Raw genomic sequence first — 13,658 nt, 5'->3', positions numbered from 1 at the left:
TAGAGTATTCTAATAAATTCTAAATCATGTGGGTTTGTCCCAAAAGGTGTGTACAGAAAGGATGATTGTTAAAATCTAGAAAGCAAAGACTCATATCATACACGACGCTCCAAGCAAAACACATATCATGTGGCGAATAAAAATATAGCTCCAAGTAAAGTTACCGATAGACGAAGACGAAAGAGGGGACGCCTTCCGGGGCATCCCCAAGCTTAGGATTTTGGTTATCCTTGAATATCTTGGGGTTCCATGGGCATCCCCAAGCTTAGGCTCTTGCCACTCCTTATTCCATGGTCCATCAAATCTTTACCCAAAACTTGAAAACTTCACAACAAAAAACTCAACAGGAAATCTCATAAGCTCCGTTAGTGCAAGAAAGAAAAACCACCACATAAGGTACTATAATGAACTCATTCTTTATTTATATTGGTGTTAAACCTAATGTATTCCAACTTCTCTATGGTTCATACCCCCCGATACTAGCCATAAATGCATCAAAATAAGCAAACAACACATGAAAAACAGAATCTGTCAAAAATAGAACAGTCTGTAGAAATCTGCAACTTTCAAATAATTATGGAACTGTAAAACTCCTACGAAAATAGGAAGTCGTGGGAAATTTGTCTATTGATCTACAGAAAAAAGAATCAATGCAAAGCCACGTTTTATGAATTACTAAAATTATTTCTGTGTGTGCAAAGTTTCTGTTTTTGAGCAGAATCAAATTAACTATCACCGTAGGTTATCCTATAGGTTCTATTTGGCACAAACACTAACTAAAACATAAAAACACATCTAAACAAAAGCTAGATTAAGTATTTATTACTAAATGGAAGCAAAAAGCAAGGAACAAAAATAAAGTTGGGTTGCCTCCCAACTAGCGCTATTGTTTAACGCCCCTAGCTAGGCATAAAAGCGAGAATAGATCTACGTGGTGCCATCTTTGGCATTCAATTCATAAGTAGCTCGCATGATAGATTAATAAGGTAATTTAACTTTCGTTCTATGGAAGTGTTCCATGCCTTTCCTTAATGGAAATTGGAATCTAATATTCCCTTCCTTCATATCAATAATTGCACCAATCGTTCTAAGAAAAGGTCCCCAAGAATAATAGGACATGAAAGATTGCAATCTATATCAAGAACGATAAGATCTATGGGCACATAATTACTATTTGCAACAATAAGAACATCATTTATCCTTCACATAGGTTTCTTAATGGTGGAATCCGCAAGGTGCAAGTTTAAAGAGCAATCATCAAATTCATGGAAACCTAGCACATCACATAAAGTTTTCGGAATCGTGGAAACACTAGCACCCAAATCACATAAAGCATAACACTCATGATCTTTACTTTTAGTCTTTATAGTAGGTTCCCACCCATCATAAAGTTTTCTAGGTATAGAAACTTCCAAATTAAGTTTTTCCTCATAAGATTGCATCAAGGCATCAACAATATGTTTGGTAAAAGCTTTATTTTGACTATAAGCATGAGGAGAATTCAACACGGATTGCAACAAGGAAATACAATCTATTAAAGAACAATTATCATAATTAAATTCCTTGAAATCCATAATAGTGGGTTCAATTCTATTTAAAGTCTTGACCTCTCCAATCCCACTTTTACCAAATTTAGCATCAATATCTAAAAACTCCGAATTATTGGGATGCCTTTTAACTAAAGTTGACTCATCTCCAGTCCCATCAAGATTCATATTGCAAAACAAGGATTTAATGGGGGACACATCAATAACTTTTAGATCTTCATCATTATTTTCATGGAAACTAGAAGAACACGCTTTTACAAAGCAATCTTTCTTAGCGCGCAACATAGAGGTTCTTTCTTTGCACTCATCAATGGAAATTATCATTGCTTTGAGAGACTCATTGATATCATGCTTAGGTGCAATAGATCTAAGTTTCAAAGAATCAACATCAAGCGAAAGCCTATCAATGTTCCTAGTCAAATAATCAACTTTAAGCAATTTTTCTTCAAGCAAAGCATTAAAATTCTTTTGAGAGATCATAAATTCTTTAACACTATTCTCAAAATCAGAGGGCATCTTATTAAAATTTCCATAAGAGTTGTTGTAGGAATTACCATAATTATTAGAGGAATTACTAGGGAACGGTCTAGGATTAAAGTTTCCTCTATAAGCATTGTTACCAAAATTATTCCTACCAACAAAATTCACATTCATAGATTCATTATTATTCTCAATCAAAGTAGACAAAGGCATATCATTAGGATCAATAGGAGCACTCTTAGTAGCAAACAATTTCATAAGTTCATCCATCTTTCCACTCAAAACATTAATTTCTTCTATAGCATGCACTTTTTTACTAGTAGATCTTTCGGTGTGCCATTGAGAATAATTAGCCATAATGTTATCAAGGAGTTTAGTAGCTTCTACTCAGGTGATTTCCATAAAAGTGCCTCCCGCGACCGAATCTAAAAGATTTCTAGAAGCAAAATTCAATCCGGCATAAAATTTTTGTATGATCATCCATAACTTCAAACCATGAGTAGGGCAATTGTGAATCATTAATATCATTCTTTCCCAAGATTGGGCAACATGCTCATGATCAAGTTGTTTAAAATTCATAATATTGTTCCTAAGAGAGATAATCTTAGCGGGAGGAAAATACTTAGAGATAAAAGCATCTTTGCACTTATTCCATGAATCAATACTATTCTTAGGCAAAGATGAAAACCAAGTTTTAGCATGATCTCTAAGTGAAAACAGAAATAACTTCAATTTAACAATATAATTATCCGTATCTTTCTTCTTTTGCATATCACACAAATCAACAAAGTTGTTTAGATGAGTAGCGGCATCTTCACTAGGAAGGCCAGAGAATTGATCTTTCATAACAAGATTCAACAAAGCAGCATTGATTTCACAAGATTCAACATCATTAAGAGGAGCAATCGGAGTGCCAAGGAAATCATTATTATTAGTATTGGAAAAGTCACACAATTTGGTATTATCTTGCGCCATCATGACAAACAATCCAACACACAAGCAAACAAAAAGTCAAGCGAAAGAGAGAGGAGATTGCGAAAGAGAGGGCGAATAAAACGGCAAGGGTGAAGTGGGGGAGAGGAAAACGAGAGGCAAATGGAAAATAATGTAATGCGAGGGAGATGAGTTTGTGATGGGTACTTGGTATGTCTTGGCTTGAGCGAAGACCTCCCCGGCAGCGGCGCCAGAAATCCTTCTTGCTACGTCTTGAGCTTGCGTTGGTTATTCCCTTGAAGAGGAAAGGGTGATGCAGCAAAGTAGCGTACGTATTTCCCTCAGTTTTTGAGAACCAAGGTTTCAATCCAGTAGGAGGCTCCTCAAAAGTCCGACGCACCTACACAAACAAACAAGACTCTCGCAACCAACGCGATAAAGGGGTTGTCAATCCCTTCACGGTAACTTGCGAAAGTGAGACCTGATAGAGATAATAAGATAAGATAATTTTTTTTGTTATTTTTATGATATAGATTGCAAAAGTAAAGATGCAAATAAAAGTAGATGGAAAACTTATATGATAAAAGATAGACCCAGGGCCATAGGTTTCACTAGTGGCTTCTCTCAAGATAGCATAAGTATTTCGGTGGGTGAACAAATTACTGTCGAGCAATTGATAGAAAAGTGCATAGTTACGAGATTATCTAGCCATGATCATGCATATAGGAATCATGTCCGTCACAAGTAGATCGAAACGATTCTGCATCTACTACTATTACTCCACACATCGACCGACTCCTACCTGCATCTAGAGTATTAAGTTCATGAAGAACAGAGTAACGCATTAAGGAAGATGACATGATGTAGAGGGATAAACTCATGCAATATGATATAAACCCCATCTTTTTATCCTTGATGGCAACAATACAATACGTGCCTTGCTTCCCCTGCTATCACTGGGATAGGATACCGCAAGATTGAACCCAAAGCTAAGCACTTCTCCCATTGCAAGAAAGATCAATCTAGTAGGCCAAACCAAACTGATAATTCGAAGAGACTTGCCAAGATAACTAATCACACATAAAATAATTTAGAAGAGATTCAAATATTTCTCATAGATAAACTTGATCATAAACCCACAATTCATCAGATCACGACAAACACACCGCAAAAAGAGTTACATCAACTAGACCTCCAAGAGGACCGAGGAGAACTTTGTATTGAGATTTAAAGAGAGAGAAGAAGCCATCTAGCTAATAACTATGGACCTGAAGGTCTGTGGTAAACTACTCAAAACTCATCGGAGAGGCCTTGGAGATGATGTAGAGGCCCTCCATGGTCGATTCCCCCTCCGGTGGAGCATCGACGAAGGCTCCAAAATGGGATCTCGTGGATACAGAAGGTTGCGGCGGTGGAAATAGTTTTTCGTGGTGCTCCAGGATGTTTTCGCGGTATGTGGATATATATAGGAGGAATAAGTAGGTTGGTTGGTGCTCGAGGGGCCCACGAGGGTGGGGTCGCGCCCACCCCCAGGGGGCACGCCGGGCACCGTCGTGGCCGCCTTGTTTGTTGCTTGACGTCCACTCCAAGTCCCCTGGATTTCGTTTGTTCCAAAAAGATTTCTCCTGAAGGTTTCATTCCGTTTGTACTCTGTTTGATATTCCTTTCCTTCAAAACAATGAAATAGGAAAAAAAACAGCAATTCGGGCTGGGCCTCCGGTTAGTAGGTTAGTCCCAAAAAATGATATAAAAGTGTAAAGTAAAGCCCATAAACATCCAAAATGGGTAATATAATAGGATGGAACAATAAAAAATTATAGATATGTTGGAGACGTATCATGGATCCCAGCTGTCAGGGAGGATAAGGAAGCACTTCCTTCCGTTCGAAGATATAGCTGGTGGGTCCCAGCTGTCAGGGGGAAGAATCACTATTTTGCCTGTAAGACGGACGCACTTCCATGCGTACGAAGATGTAGCTGGTGGGTCCCAGCGGCCAGGTGGAACATTTTTTTTCAGGCCTTTCCGGCAGGTCCCGCTGTCAGGTGGAGGAATCATTATTTTGTGTGTAATAAGGAGGCACTTCCTTGCTATGGCCGTGGACCCAGCTATCAGCCTCTCCACATATAGTCCTCTTCTGATGGAAGGTGTTCCTTGACCATGTTGACCATGCCGCGTCGAGTGCACCAAGGCGGTGGACAACAGCAAGGCCTAAGATGGGAACGATCTGGAGTCATGGAACAAGGGGCAGTGGAGTCCCTGGCAAAGGGGAGTACGAGGGACTGGTTTGGCTGTCGGGTGAGGCTGCCTTTGCCGGAGAATAATAGAAGGTGTAGGTGAGTACATGTATGGCCTGGCCACTGTTGGGAGTAGAGTGGGCGGCGAGGCCTGCACGGCAGCACAGTCAGCCACGGGAGGCAGATTCAGGCGCTCCAGCCGACAATGGTTTTGGCGGCTGGAGCAAGAGGAACTAGATCAGATATCGAAGAAGCATGATCGCCGTTGGATGTCAATTCAACGACTACAGATGTCAGAATAATTTGTTGACTGTTTGTTTTAGACCATTAAATTGTTTTGTTAACTAAATGGACAACACCTTGCGTAGGCTTCGTCTAGTGGGCCAACAAAGTTAGCTTCGGCAGCTGTGGCGGAATGCAGCCCATTTATTTAGGTTTTATAACTCATTTCATTACATCTATTTCCTGGGCTTTGGCTCAAAAAATAATCTATTTCTTGGGCTGGTTAAAAATAATAATAATAACTTATTTACTATTTATGATAATTTTTCTCAGAAAAAACTATTTATGATAATTTACAGCGCATTTGACTATTTATTCGAATAGACCTATTTAGTGAGCTGGGTCAAAAAATATTGCATACATGGGGCATTTATCATTTTTGATAATTTAGAAGCCATTTGATTTTAGTAGAAATAGACCTATTTTCTGGAATGGGTGAAAGAACAATGATGGTATGGACTGAGCATTTAGTATAAAAATAATATTGAGATATGAATATTATTAAAAACTTAAGTTGGGCTTGGTAATCTTATTATATAAAAAATGAACTGGGTTGTGCATTTCATTAAAAGAAAGATAGGCTAGGATGCGCTTATTTTAGGATATTGTGTACAACTTGTGTGTGTGTGTGTGTGTGTGTGTGTGAGAGAGAGAGAGAGAGAGAGAGAGAGATCCATCGGTCAATGCTCGTAAATACATCTTCCAGCCATATGCATTGCTGATGCTCAGTAAAAACTTATATAGTTGACACAATCATATAGAACATCATAGCACACTGAACTTGCATGCAAACATTTCACGCAGGCGGCATAATCAGGGTGGAATCAGTGGATCGCTACGGGTAGGGCTATGTTGAAACCAACAAACTCGTATATAACGGTTCATCGTCTTTATCAATGACGGGGAAATATCTTGTACGCTGTGCAAAGAAAACAGACAGACAACACAATAAGTTCAGCTAGCACATTAAGTTGACGTACAACCCTTTCTAAAAAAGTTCAGGTACAGAAATAGAACAGGTCACAATCAAATGTACTCGCACATCAGTGCTTCACTCCGATAACTTGGATTTAACTCGTGTCTGACAAGATTCAGTTGTTACCTCAAATTAGAGCACATCCAGGCAGCTAACCCTGCCTCTTCTCTCAAAGAAGCAGTGGCCTCCACCACGCAATGGAGTAGGCCCTGTGCCATCCATCGTTCCGAGCAACACGGGGAAGTCTGACGTTGACTCCTGCAATGGACGTCGTCGATGGCCCTTGGCACTAGCGGCGGCGGCAGAACTTCAATTGATGGATTGACCACTTCTTCGACATGCACGAACACTCGATACAGGTACATCCCTAACATGGTCCGTGGTAGCCTTGGTGGCGACGAATAGTACAACCTCGGTTCCTGCACCGGTATCTCAACACCAATCACCTTCGGTATGGTGGACGACTTCTTCATCCATGTCATAACCTTCAGAGCCCAACTGTCTAGAGGAACAAACATACTTATGATCTCACCTTCAAGGTCGTTGTTAAGCTCATTCATGGACTCACTGTTCCAAGCACGTTGAGGCATGCTGTGGAAGGTAAGCTTTGTTAAAAACTCAAGCTCAGAGGGCACCGATCCCCATCCTGGGTGCCACCTATCAAAGCTCACCAGCGCGTCATTGCAAAACAAACGTCGGGAAGATTCGAACACACGACTGCAGTCGAAAGTTGTCCGGAACCTGACAAACAAATCAGCCTGTGGATGACAGACTTCGACGGGCAAGTCACTTATTTGGATGCCGTGCGCAATGCCAAGAGCTTTGACAAGGTTGTCCGGCGAGACAGGAGGATGGTCTCCGTTGATGGTTACCATCAGTACTTTGCCGGCAAACTGGTCATCAAGCGCCGACATGAATGTTGAGCGACAGCACGCAGCGCCCAAAGGTAGGACGAACCTCAGGATCTCTGGCTTGGAGATCCGGGTTGACCGGCGACATGATAGTGTGCTCGAGTACAGGGAGTACAGGATGGGGATTTGGGGGAACTGGAGTAGGAATCGAGATTCCAGAGGTGGGGGAGGGGCGGGAGATTGGGGATGAAAAGGTAGCATGAATTCCGAACATGCGCCAATATGCTCTCGGCGCACAAGCGCACGAAAACACCGGTGGCACCCACATATCGGCCTAAGAGTCCTTATTCTTTATTTTCTTGAGAGCCCGACCTTTTTTTGAGGATGTTTTGAGAGCCTGGCCTGAGAGTCATAATTGACCTATTTGGCATTGCGTTACTATTGGCCCATATTTAATGACACCTCACTGGCCCAAACAAGTGTACATCATCAAAAAGACGCTGAGATCAAATTATAACTTGAAAAAAGGAGATATACTCTGAACACTGGAGAATGGTGATGCCCTCATTTAGCCCACCAGCAGTTCGAGACAATTAACAGTTCGAAACAACGATATGTACAACATTCAAACACTGACTAGTGACTACTACTGACATAAACAACAAGATATGATAGTTCATAAGAAGTCTTGCTACACCACCAAAACGCACCCATCTGCAGCGCTTAGACTCTCATGATCCAGACGAGAATGCCATTCTAAATTGAGGCAACTATTACATAGTAAGAGTGACATAGACGAGGATGACCAAATGACAAGGAATATGCATAACAAAAGAGAGAACTACCCATCCAGAACAAGTAGCAAAGACAAGTAGTCATTCGAAGAGGGATGATCCAACACCATCATAATTTGCAGCCCCGCTTCAGCCACCAGTGATCCGGAGATACTAGTACTCCACCCTTTCGACGCAACAGGCCAATTACCTATCAACCTGAAGGCTTGAACCACATCACTGCCTGTCGGACTTGCGACATCCAAGGATCAAAGTTAATCCAGATGCCTGTGTCATTCTCACCGTGTTTTGGCTATAGGCTGTATCATTGACAATGAGGGGAGTTTGCTCCCGAAGTCCTAGGGCTCGCCGTGTAGACACAGTTTTCTATAGCAAACAGAGCCTCTCTGCCATCAAGGTCCTTGCCAACAGTGATCTGGTTAATCGGATAATTGAGCCCGAGAAACAGAGAGTGTGAACCAAGGCTGTTTGCCCGCCTCCAACTCAAAAATCCTGAAGGCCCCAACAAGTTGGTATCCTGTTCATAGACGTAACAACCATTGTCCGGATACTCATGTATTTCACGGTGCTTGTCCACAGTGGGGTTTTTGCAATATAACTTTTTCGGCTCAATAGTGCGAATGATCATCAGTCTTTTGCCGTCGTCTGATTGAGCAAGGAACCAGTTGTGCTTCCCTGTTTTTGGCCAAGGTGGTGTGATTACAAAAGGTAGTAACTGTAGGGACACTGCATCATATCAAAAAGGACAAGCATTGTTAATTTAAGATCAGCATTGTTTAGAGTATGAGTAGGATAATTCAAGAAACAACATTGATATGTCCCTGTTGGAACTGAGAGGAAAATACAGGGAAATGTATACTGGGTTTGAAAGTGCCATGCATGGTTATACTCATGTTATCTCGCAATTGATTCTTCACAGGAAACTACCATGCCATGCATGTTATGTAATCATGTTCTATCCTCACAAACAAATTCTTCAAGGAAACTAACAGACCATGCATTGTTATATACTCATGTCCTGTGGGCAAATTTTTTGTGAGGATATTATTGTAGCCTTTGATTGCTGAAGGGCGAATATAGGTATATACACATGGTAAGCATTACAGGATTTCACTACTTCCAAATATAGAGTTCTCCATATGCACATTTACTTCCCTAATGTATGGTTAGATGAAACCAATAGTGTGATGCATGTTTCTACATCACGAAAATGAGGAAACTAACATGGCTATTGATACACACTCATTTTTAGTAGTATATAGATTACTATAAAATGAGGAGAATATCCATATCTTCCTAACCGTTTGATTATTCAAGGGTACAAATTGGCTGTAATGACATGGTCACAATCGCATGAATTAACTCGTTCCAAATATAGCTGATCTACAGCGTCTCTAATACATTGACATAGTTCTACTAAAATTCTGCACAAACAGGGATATGCCAATCATCACAAAAAGTTCAAACAGTGTCATGGCATTATCATTAACATCAGATGAAAACAACTTACATGTGCCGTCCCAGCAATATGTGGTGCCATCTGCTTTGTCGATCACGTAGATGATGCTATTGTGTTCAATAGCATCACAGAAGTGTGTATCAGCTTTGAAGATCCACTGCAAGCTGATTATCTCCAGCTAAAGAAGGCACCGGCGTAAAGATAGGCGAGTCCCCGATCGAACAAGGCAATTAGCTTGAAGTCTGTGTAATCCGCATGCCGTGTGGGCACTTGGCAGATTACAATCTTCTGCAAAACAAGGCCCGTCTAACTGACGACATAATCTAGATGAGTTGGATCACGACAGTAAAACCCTATATAATCCAAGGAAGGAAGGATAATCTCATGTGAGGTTTGGAAGTTGACGAGCACCAACTTTCTCCCGTCTTCTCTAACGGCAGCCATCCAGTGGGAGTTCATGCCGACCCAGTACATACTTGACAAAAAGTTTCAGGCGATGGTGATCGGAACGAAGTCGAGGGAAATGATGTATGGCGACCCACTACATACCTGCAAAGAAGTTTTGACCAATGGAGGTCGGATTGAAGTTGAGGGACATCATGTATGCCTCCGTATCACAGTGAGCAAATCTCGCAAGACCAGATGGCAGCAAGCAGGGTGTCTTGAAAATCCTAGGCCTCGCTTCGATGATGGCTGTGTGCATGTCCCTCGAGCATGAAGCCAGCCGCACGATGCTCAACATATCCATACATGAACAACAGAGGTCGAGGATGTCACTGGGGAGATTGCTCCAATCGCGTCTCATATGGATGTTGCGCCATTCGCGTTCGGCCATGGTGGAGTTTGGAAGGTGGGGGTTTTGGGGTGCTTGATTTACGGGGGAGAAGCCTCTCGGTGCTGGAGCGGCTAGCGAGGGAATAGTGGTACTGGGGGAGGCGAGCGAGGTGAGGATATGCGGGGGCGTAGTGAGATGGAGATGGAGATGGAGTGGTGCTAGGGGAGAGGCAGACAAGGTGAGGCATGCTATACAACGACGGTGAAAGTGACTACACAGTGCACAAGGTGAGGCTGACTTTGGTAACCCGAACACGCCGCCTATACTAGTGTCAGGCGTAGGGTCTTGTCACTTCACTGTGAGGACCGGATGAATAATATTTTGACCATCAAGTGTACCACAGTTGTACTACTAGTAGTAGTAGTAGGAACATGAGTAGTACTGTACAGCGGAAATAGGTCTCCGGTGCTAGCATGCCTCTAGGTTCACTTCATCCTCCAGGTATCATCCATATTGTGAGCAGAACCAAATTCTCGTGCATGCGGAAGCGCAAAGAAGGGCTTTTTCTTTTTTGAGGATAACTGATACGTCTCCAACGTATCTATAATTTTTGATTGCTCCATGCTACTTTATCTACTGTTTTAGGCAAGATTGGGCTTTATTATCCACTTTTATATTATTTTTGGGACTAACCTATTAACCGGAGGCCCACCCCAGATTTGCTGTTTTATGCCTATTTTAGTGTTTCGAGGAAAAGGAATATCAGACGGAGTCAAAACGGAACGAAATCAACTGGAGAAGTTATTTTCGGAAGGAAAGCCACCCGATGGACTTGGAGTGCACGTCAGGAGATACGGGAGGTGCCCACGAGGGTGGGGGCGCCCCCCTGGGCGCGCCCCCTGCTTCGTGGGGCCCCCGTAGCTCCTCCGACGTACCCCTTGCACCCTTATATACCTACGTACCCAAAAACTTCCAGAACACAAAATAGATCGGGAGTTCCACTGCCGCAAGCCTCTGTAGCCACCAAAAACCAATCGGGACCCTGTTCCGGCACCCTGCCGGAGGGGGATCCCATCACCGGAGGCCATCTTCATCATCCCGACGCTATCCACTACGAGGAGGGAGTAGTTCACCCTCGGGGCTGAGGGTATGTACCAGTAGCTATGTGTTTGATATCTCTCTCTCTCGTGTTCCCTCTATGGAACAATCTTGATGTATCCCGAGCTTTGCTATTGTAGTTGGATCTTATGATGTTTCTCCCCCTCTACTCTCTTGTGATGAATTGAGTTTCCCCTTTGAAGTTATCTTATCGGATTGAGTCTTTATGAGAACACTTGATGTATGTCTTGCCGTGATTATCTGTGGTGACAATGGGATATCATGTGCAACTTGATGTATGTTTTGGTGACCAACTTGCGGGTTCCACCCATGAACCTATGCATAGGGGTTGGCACACGTTCTTGACTCTCCGGTAGTAGCTTTGGGGCACTCTTTGAAGTACTTTTATGTTGGTTGGATGAATCTGAGATTGTGTGACGCATATCGTATAATCATGCCCACGGATACTTGAGGTGACAATGGAGTATCTAGGTGATATTAGGGTTTTGGTTGATTTGTGTCTTAAGGTGTTATTCTAGTATGAACTCTATGATGGATTGAGCGGAAAGAATAGCTTTATGTTATTTTACTACGAACTCTTGAATAGTTAGAATAGAAAGGATAACTTTGAGGTGGTTTCGTACCCTACCATAATCTCTACGTTTGTTCTCTGCTATTAGTGTCTTTGGATTGACTCTTTGTTGCATGTTGAGGGCTTGTTATATGATCTATCTATGTTATTATTGTTGAGAACCTGCACTAGTGAAAGTATGAACCCTAGGCCTTGTTTCCTACCATTGCAATACCGTTTACGCTCACTTTTTCCGCTTAGATTACAAAAACCCATATCTACTATCTATTTTGCACTTGTATCTTCATCTCTTCGCCGAACTAGTGCACCTATACAATTTACCATTGTATTGGATGTGTTGGGGACACAAGAGACTCTTTGTTATTTGGTTGCAGGGTTGTTTGAGAGAGACCATCTTCATCCTACGCATCCTACGGATTGATAAACCTTAGGTCATCCACTTGAGGGAAATTTGCTACTGTCCTACAAACCTGTGCACTTGCAGGCCCAACAACGTCTACAAGAAGAAGGTTGTGTAGTAGACATCAAGCTCTTTTCTGGCGCCGTTGCCGAGGAGGCCAGGTAAGTGAAGGTATATCTTTAGATCTTGCAATCGAATCTTTTTGTTTCTTGTTTTAGCACTAGTCTATTTTATAAAAGAAAACTACAAAAAAATGGAGTTAAGTTTGTCTCATACGCTTTACCTTTTTAATATCTTTCGTGAGTATGATGGAAAGGATAATTGTGCTCAAGTCCTATAAGAAGAAATCTCTAAATTGTTTGGCACTATATCTTTGAAAGATGAGCATGATTGCAATGTTGTTAGTACGAATTCTTTGAATATCCATGATGCTAATAATGATTTCACTAGTTATGATGAAAATGCCTCCTATAAGCATGTCAATTTTTGTGGAGTGCATTGGGCTTGCAAGGACAGACCAAATATGGAAGATAGATATTGCAAGAGGCATAAGTACTAAGAAACCAAATTGTTGCAAAAAGAGCTAGATGAATGTGCTGAAAGATTCAATATTTTTCGCGCTCCTTGTGAACTTTGCAATGAACATGGTCCTTTAAAGCTCCAATGCTATTTGTTTCATGATCAAGTCATGTACAAATATTGTGATAATTTGATTACCTTTGAGCATCATAAAGAGCTTAGCCTTCTTTTGGGTTATGAAGAAATGAAACGTATAACCGAGGGTATTCCAAAATTTAGCCTTGATAGATTTCTTGATTTTGATCTAGAGAAGATTTATATGTATTGTGCGGTGAATTGCATTGAAAATCCTTATATTGCCAATTACATAAAGGAAAGAAAACAAATAGAGGACAAAGAAAATACTAATGAAAGGGAAGAGACTTCCCAATATCCTCCTATTATTTCTTATGATGAATCAGGTAACGAGGAGGAGCTTTCTATTCAACCAATCTCGTTAATAAGGAGCTCAAAGAGGAAGGTTGAACCCACACATAATGTGAGGAAGAAAAAGAAAAGAAGGAGCAACAAAGGTAGAAAGGTATCCCTCCCAAATGATGTTGCTCCCATTACTCATTGTGATGATGATAATTGCTATACTATTGGTGCTATCAATATTTTTAATGATGAGAGTGATTATGCTTATGATATGAAAAGGCCCAAGCTTGGGGAAGCTATG

Source organism: Triticum dicoccoides, chromosome 7B (assembly GCF_002162155.2).
Source record: "Triticum dicoccoides isolate Atlit2015 ecotype Zavitan chromosome 7B, WEW_v2.0, whole genome shotgun sequence".
Lineage (NCBI taxonomy): Eukaryota > Viridiplantae > Streptophyta > Magnoliopsida > Poales > Poaceae > Triticum > Triticum dicoccoides.
Note: the sequence above shows the minus strand (reverse complement) of the source record.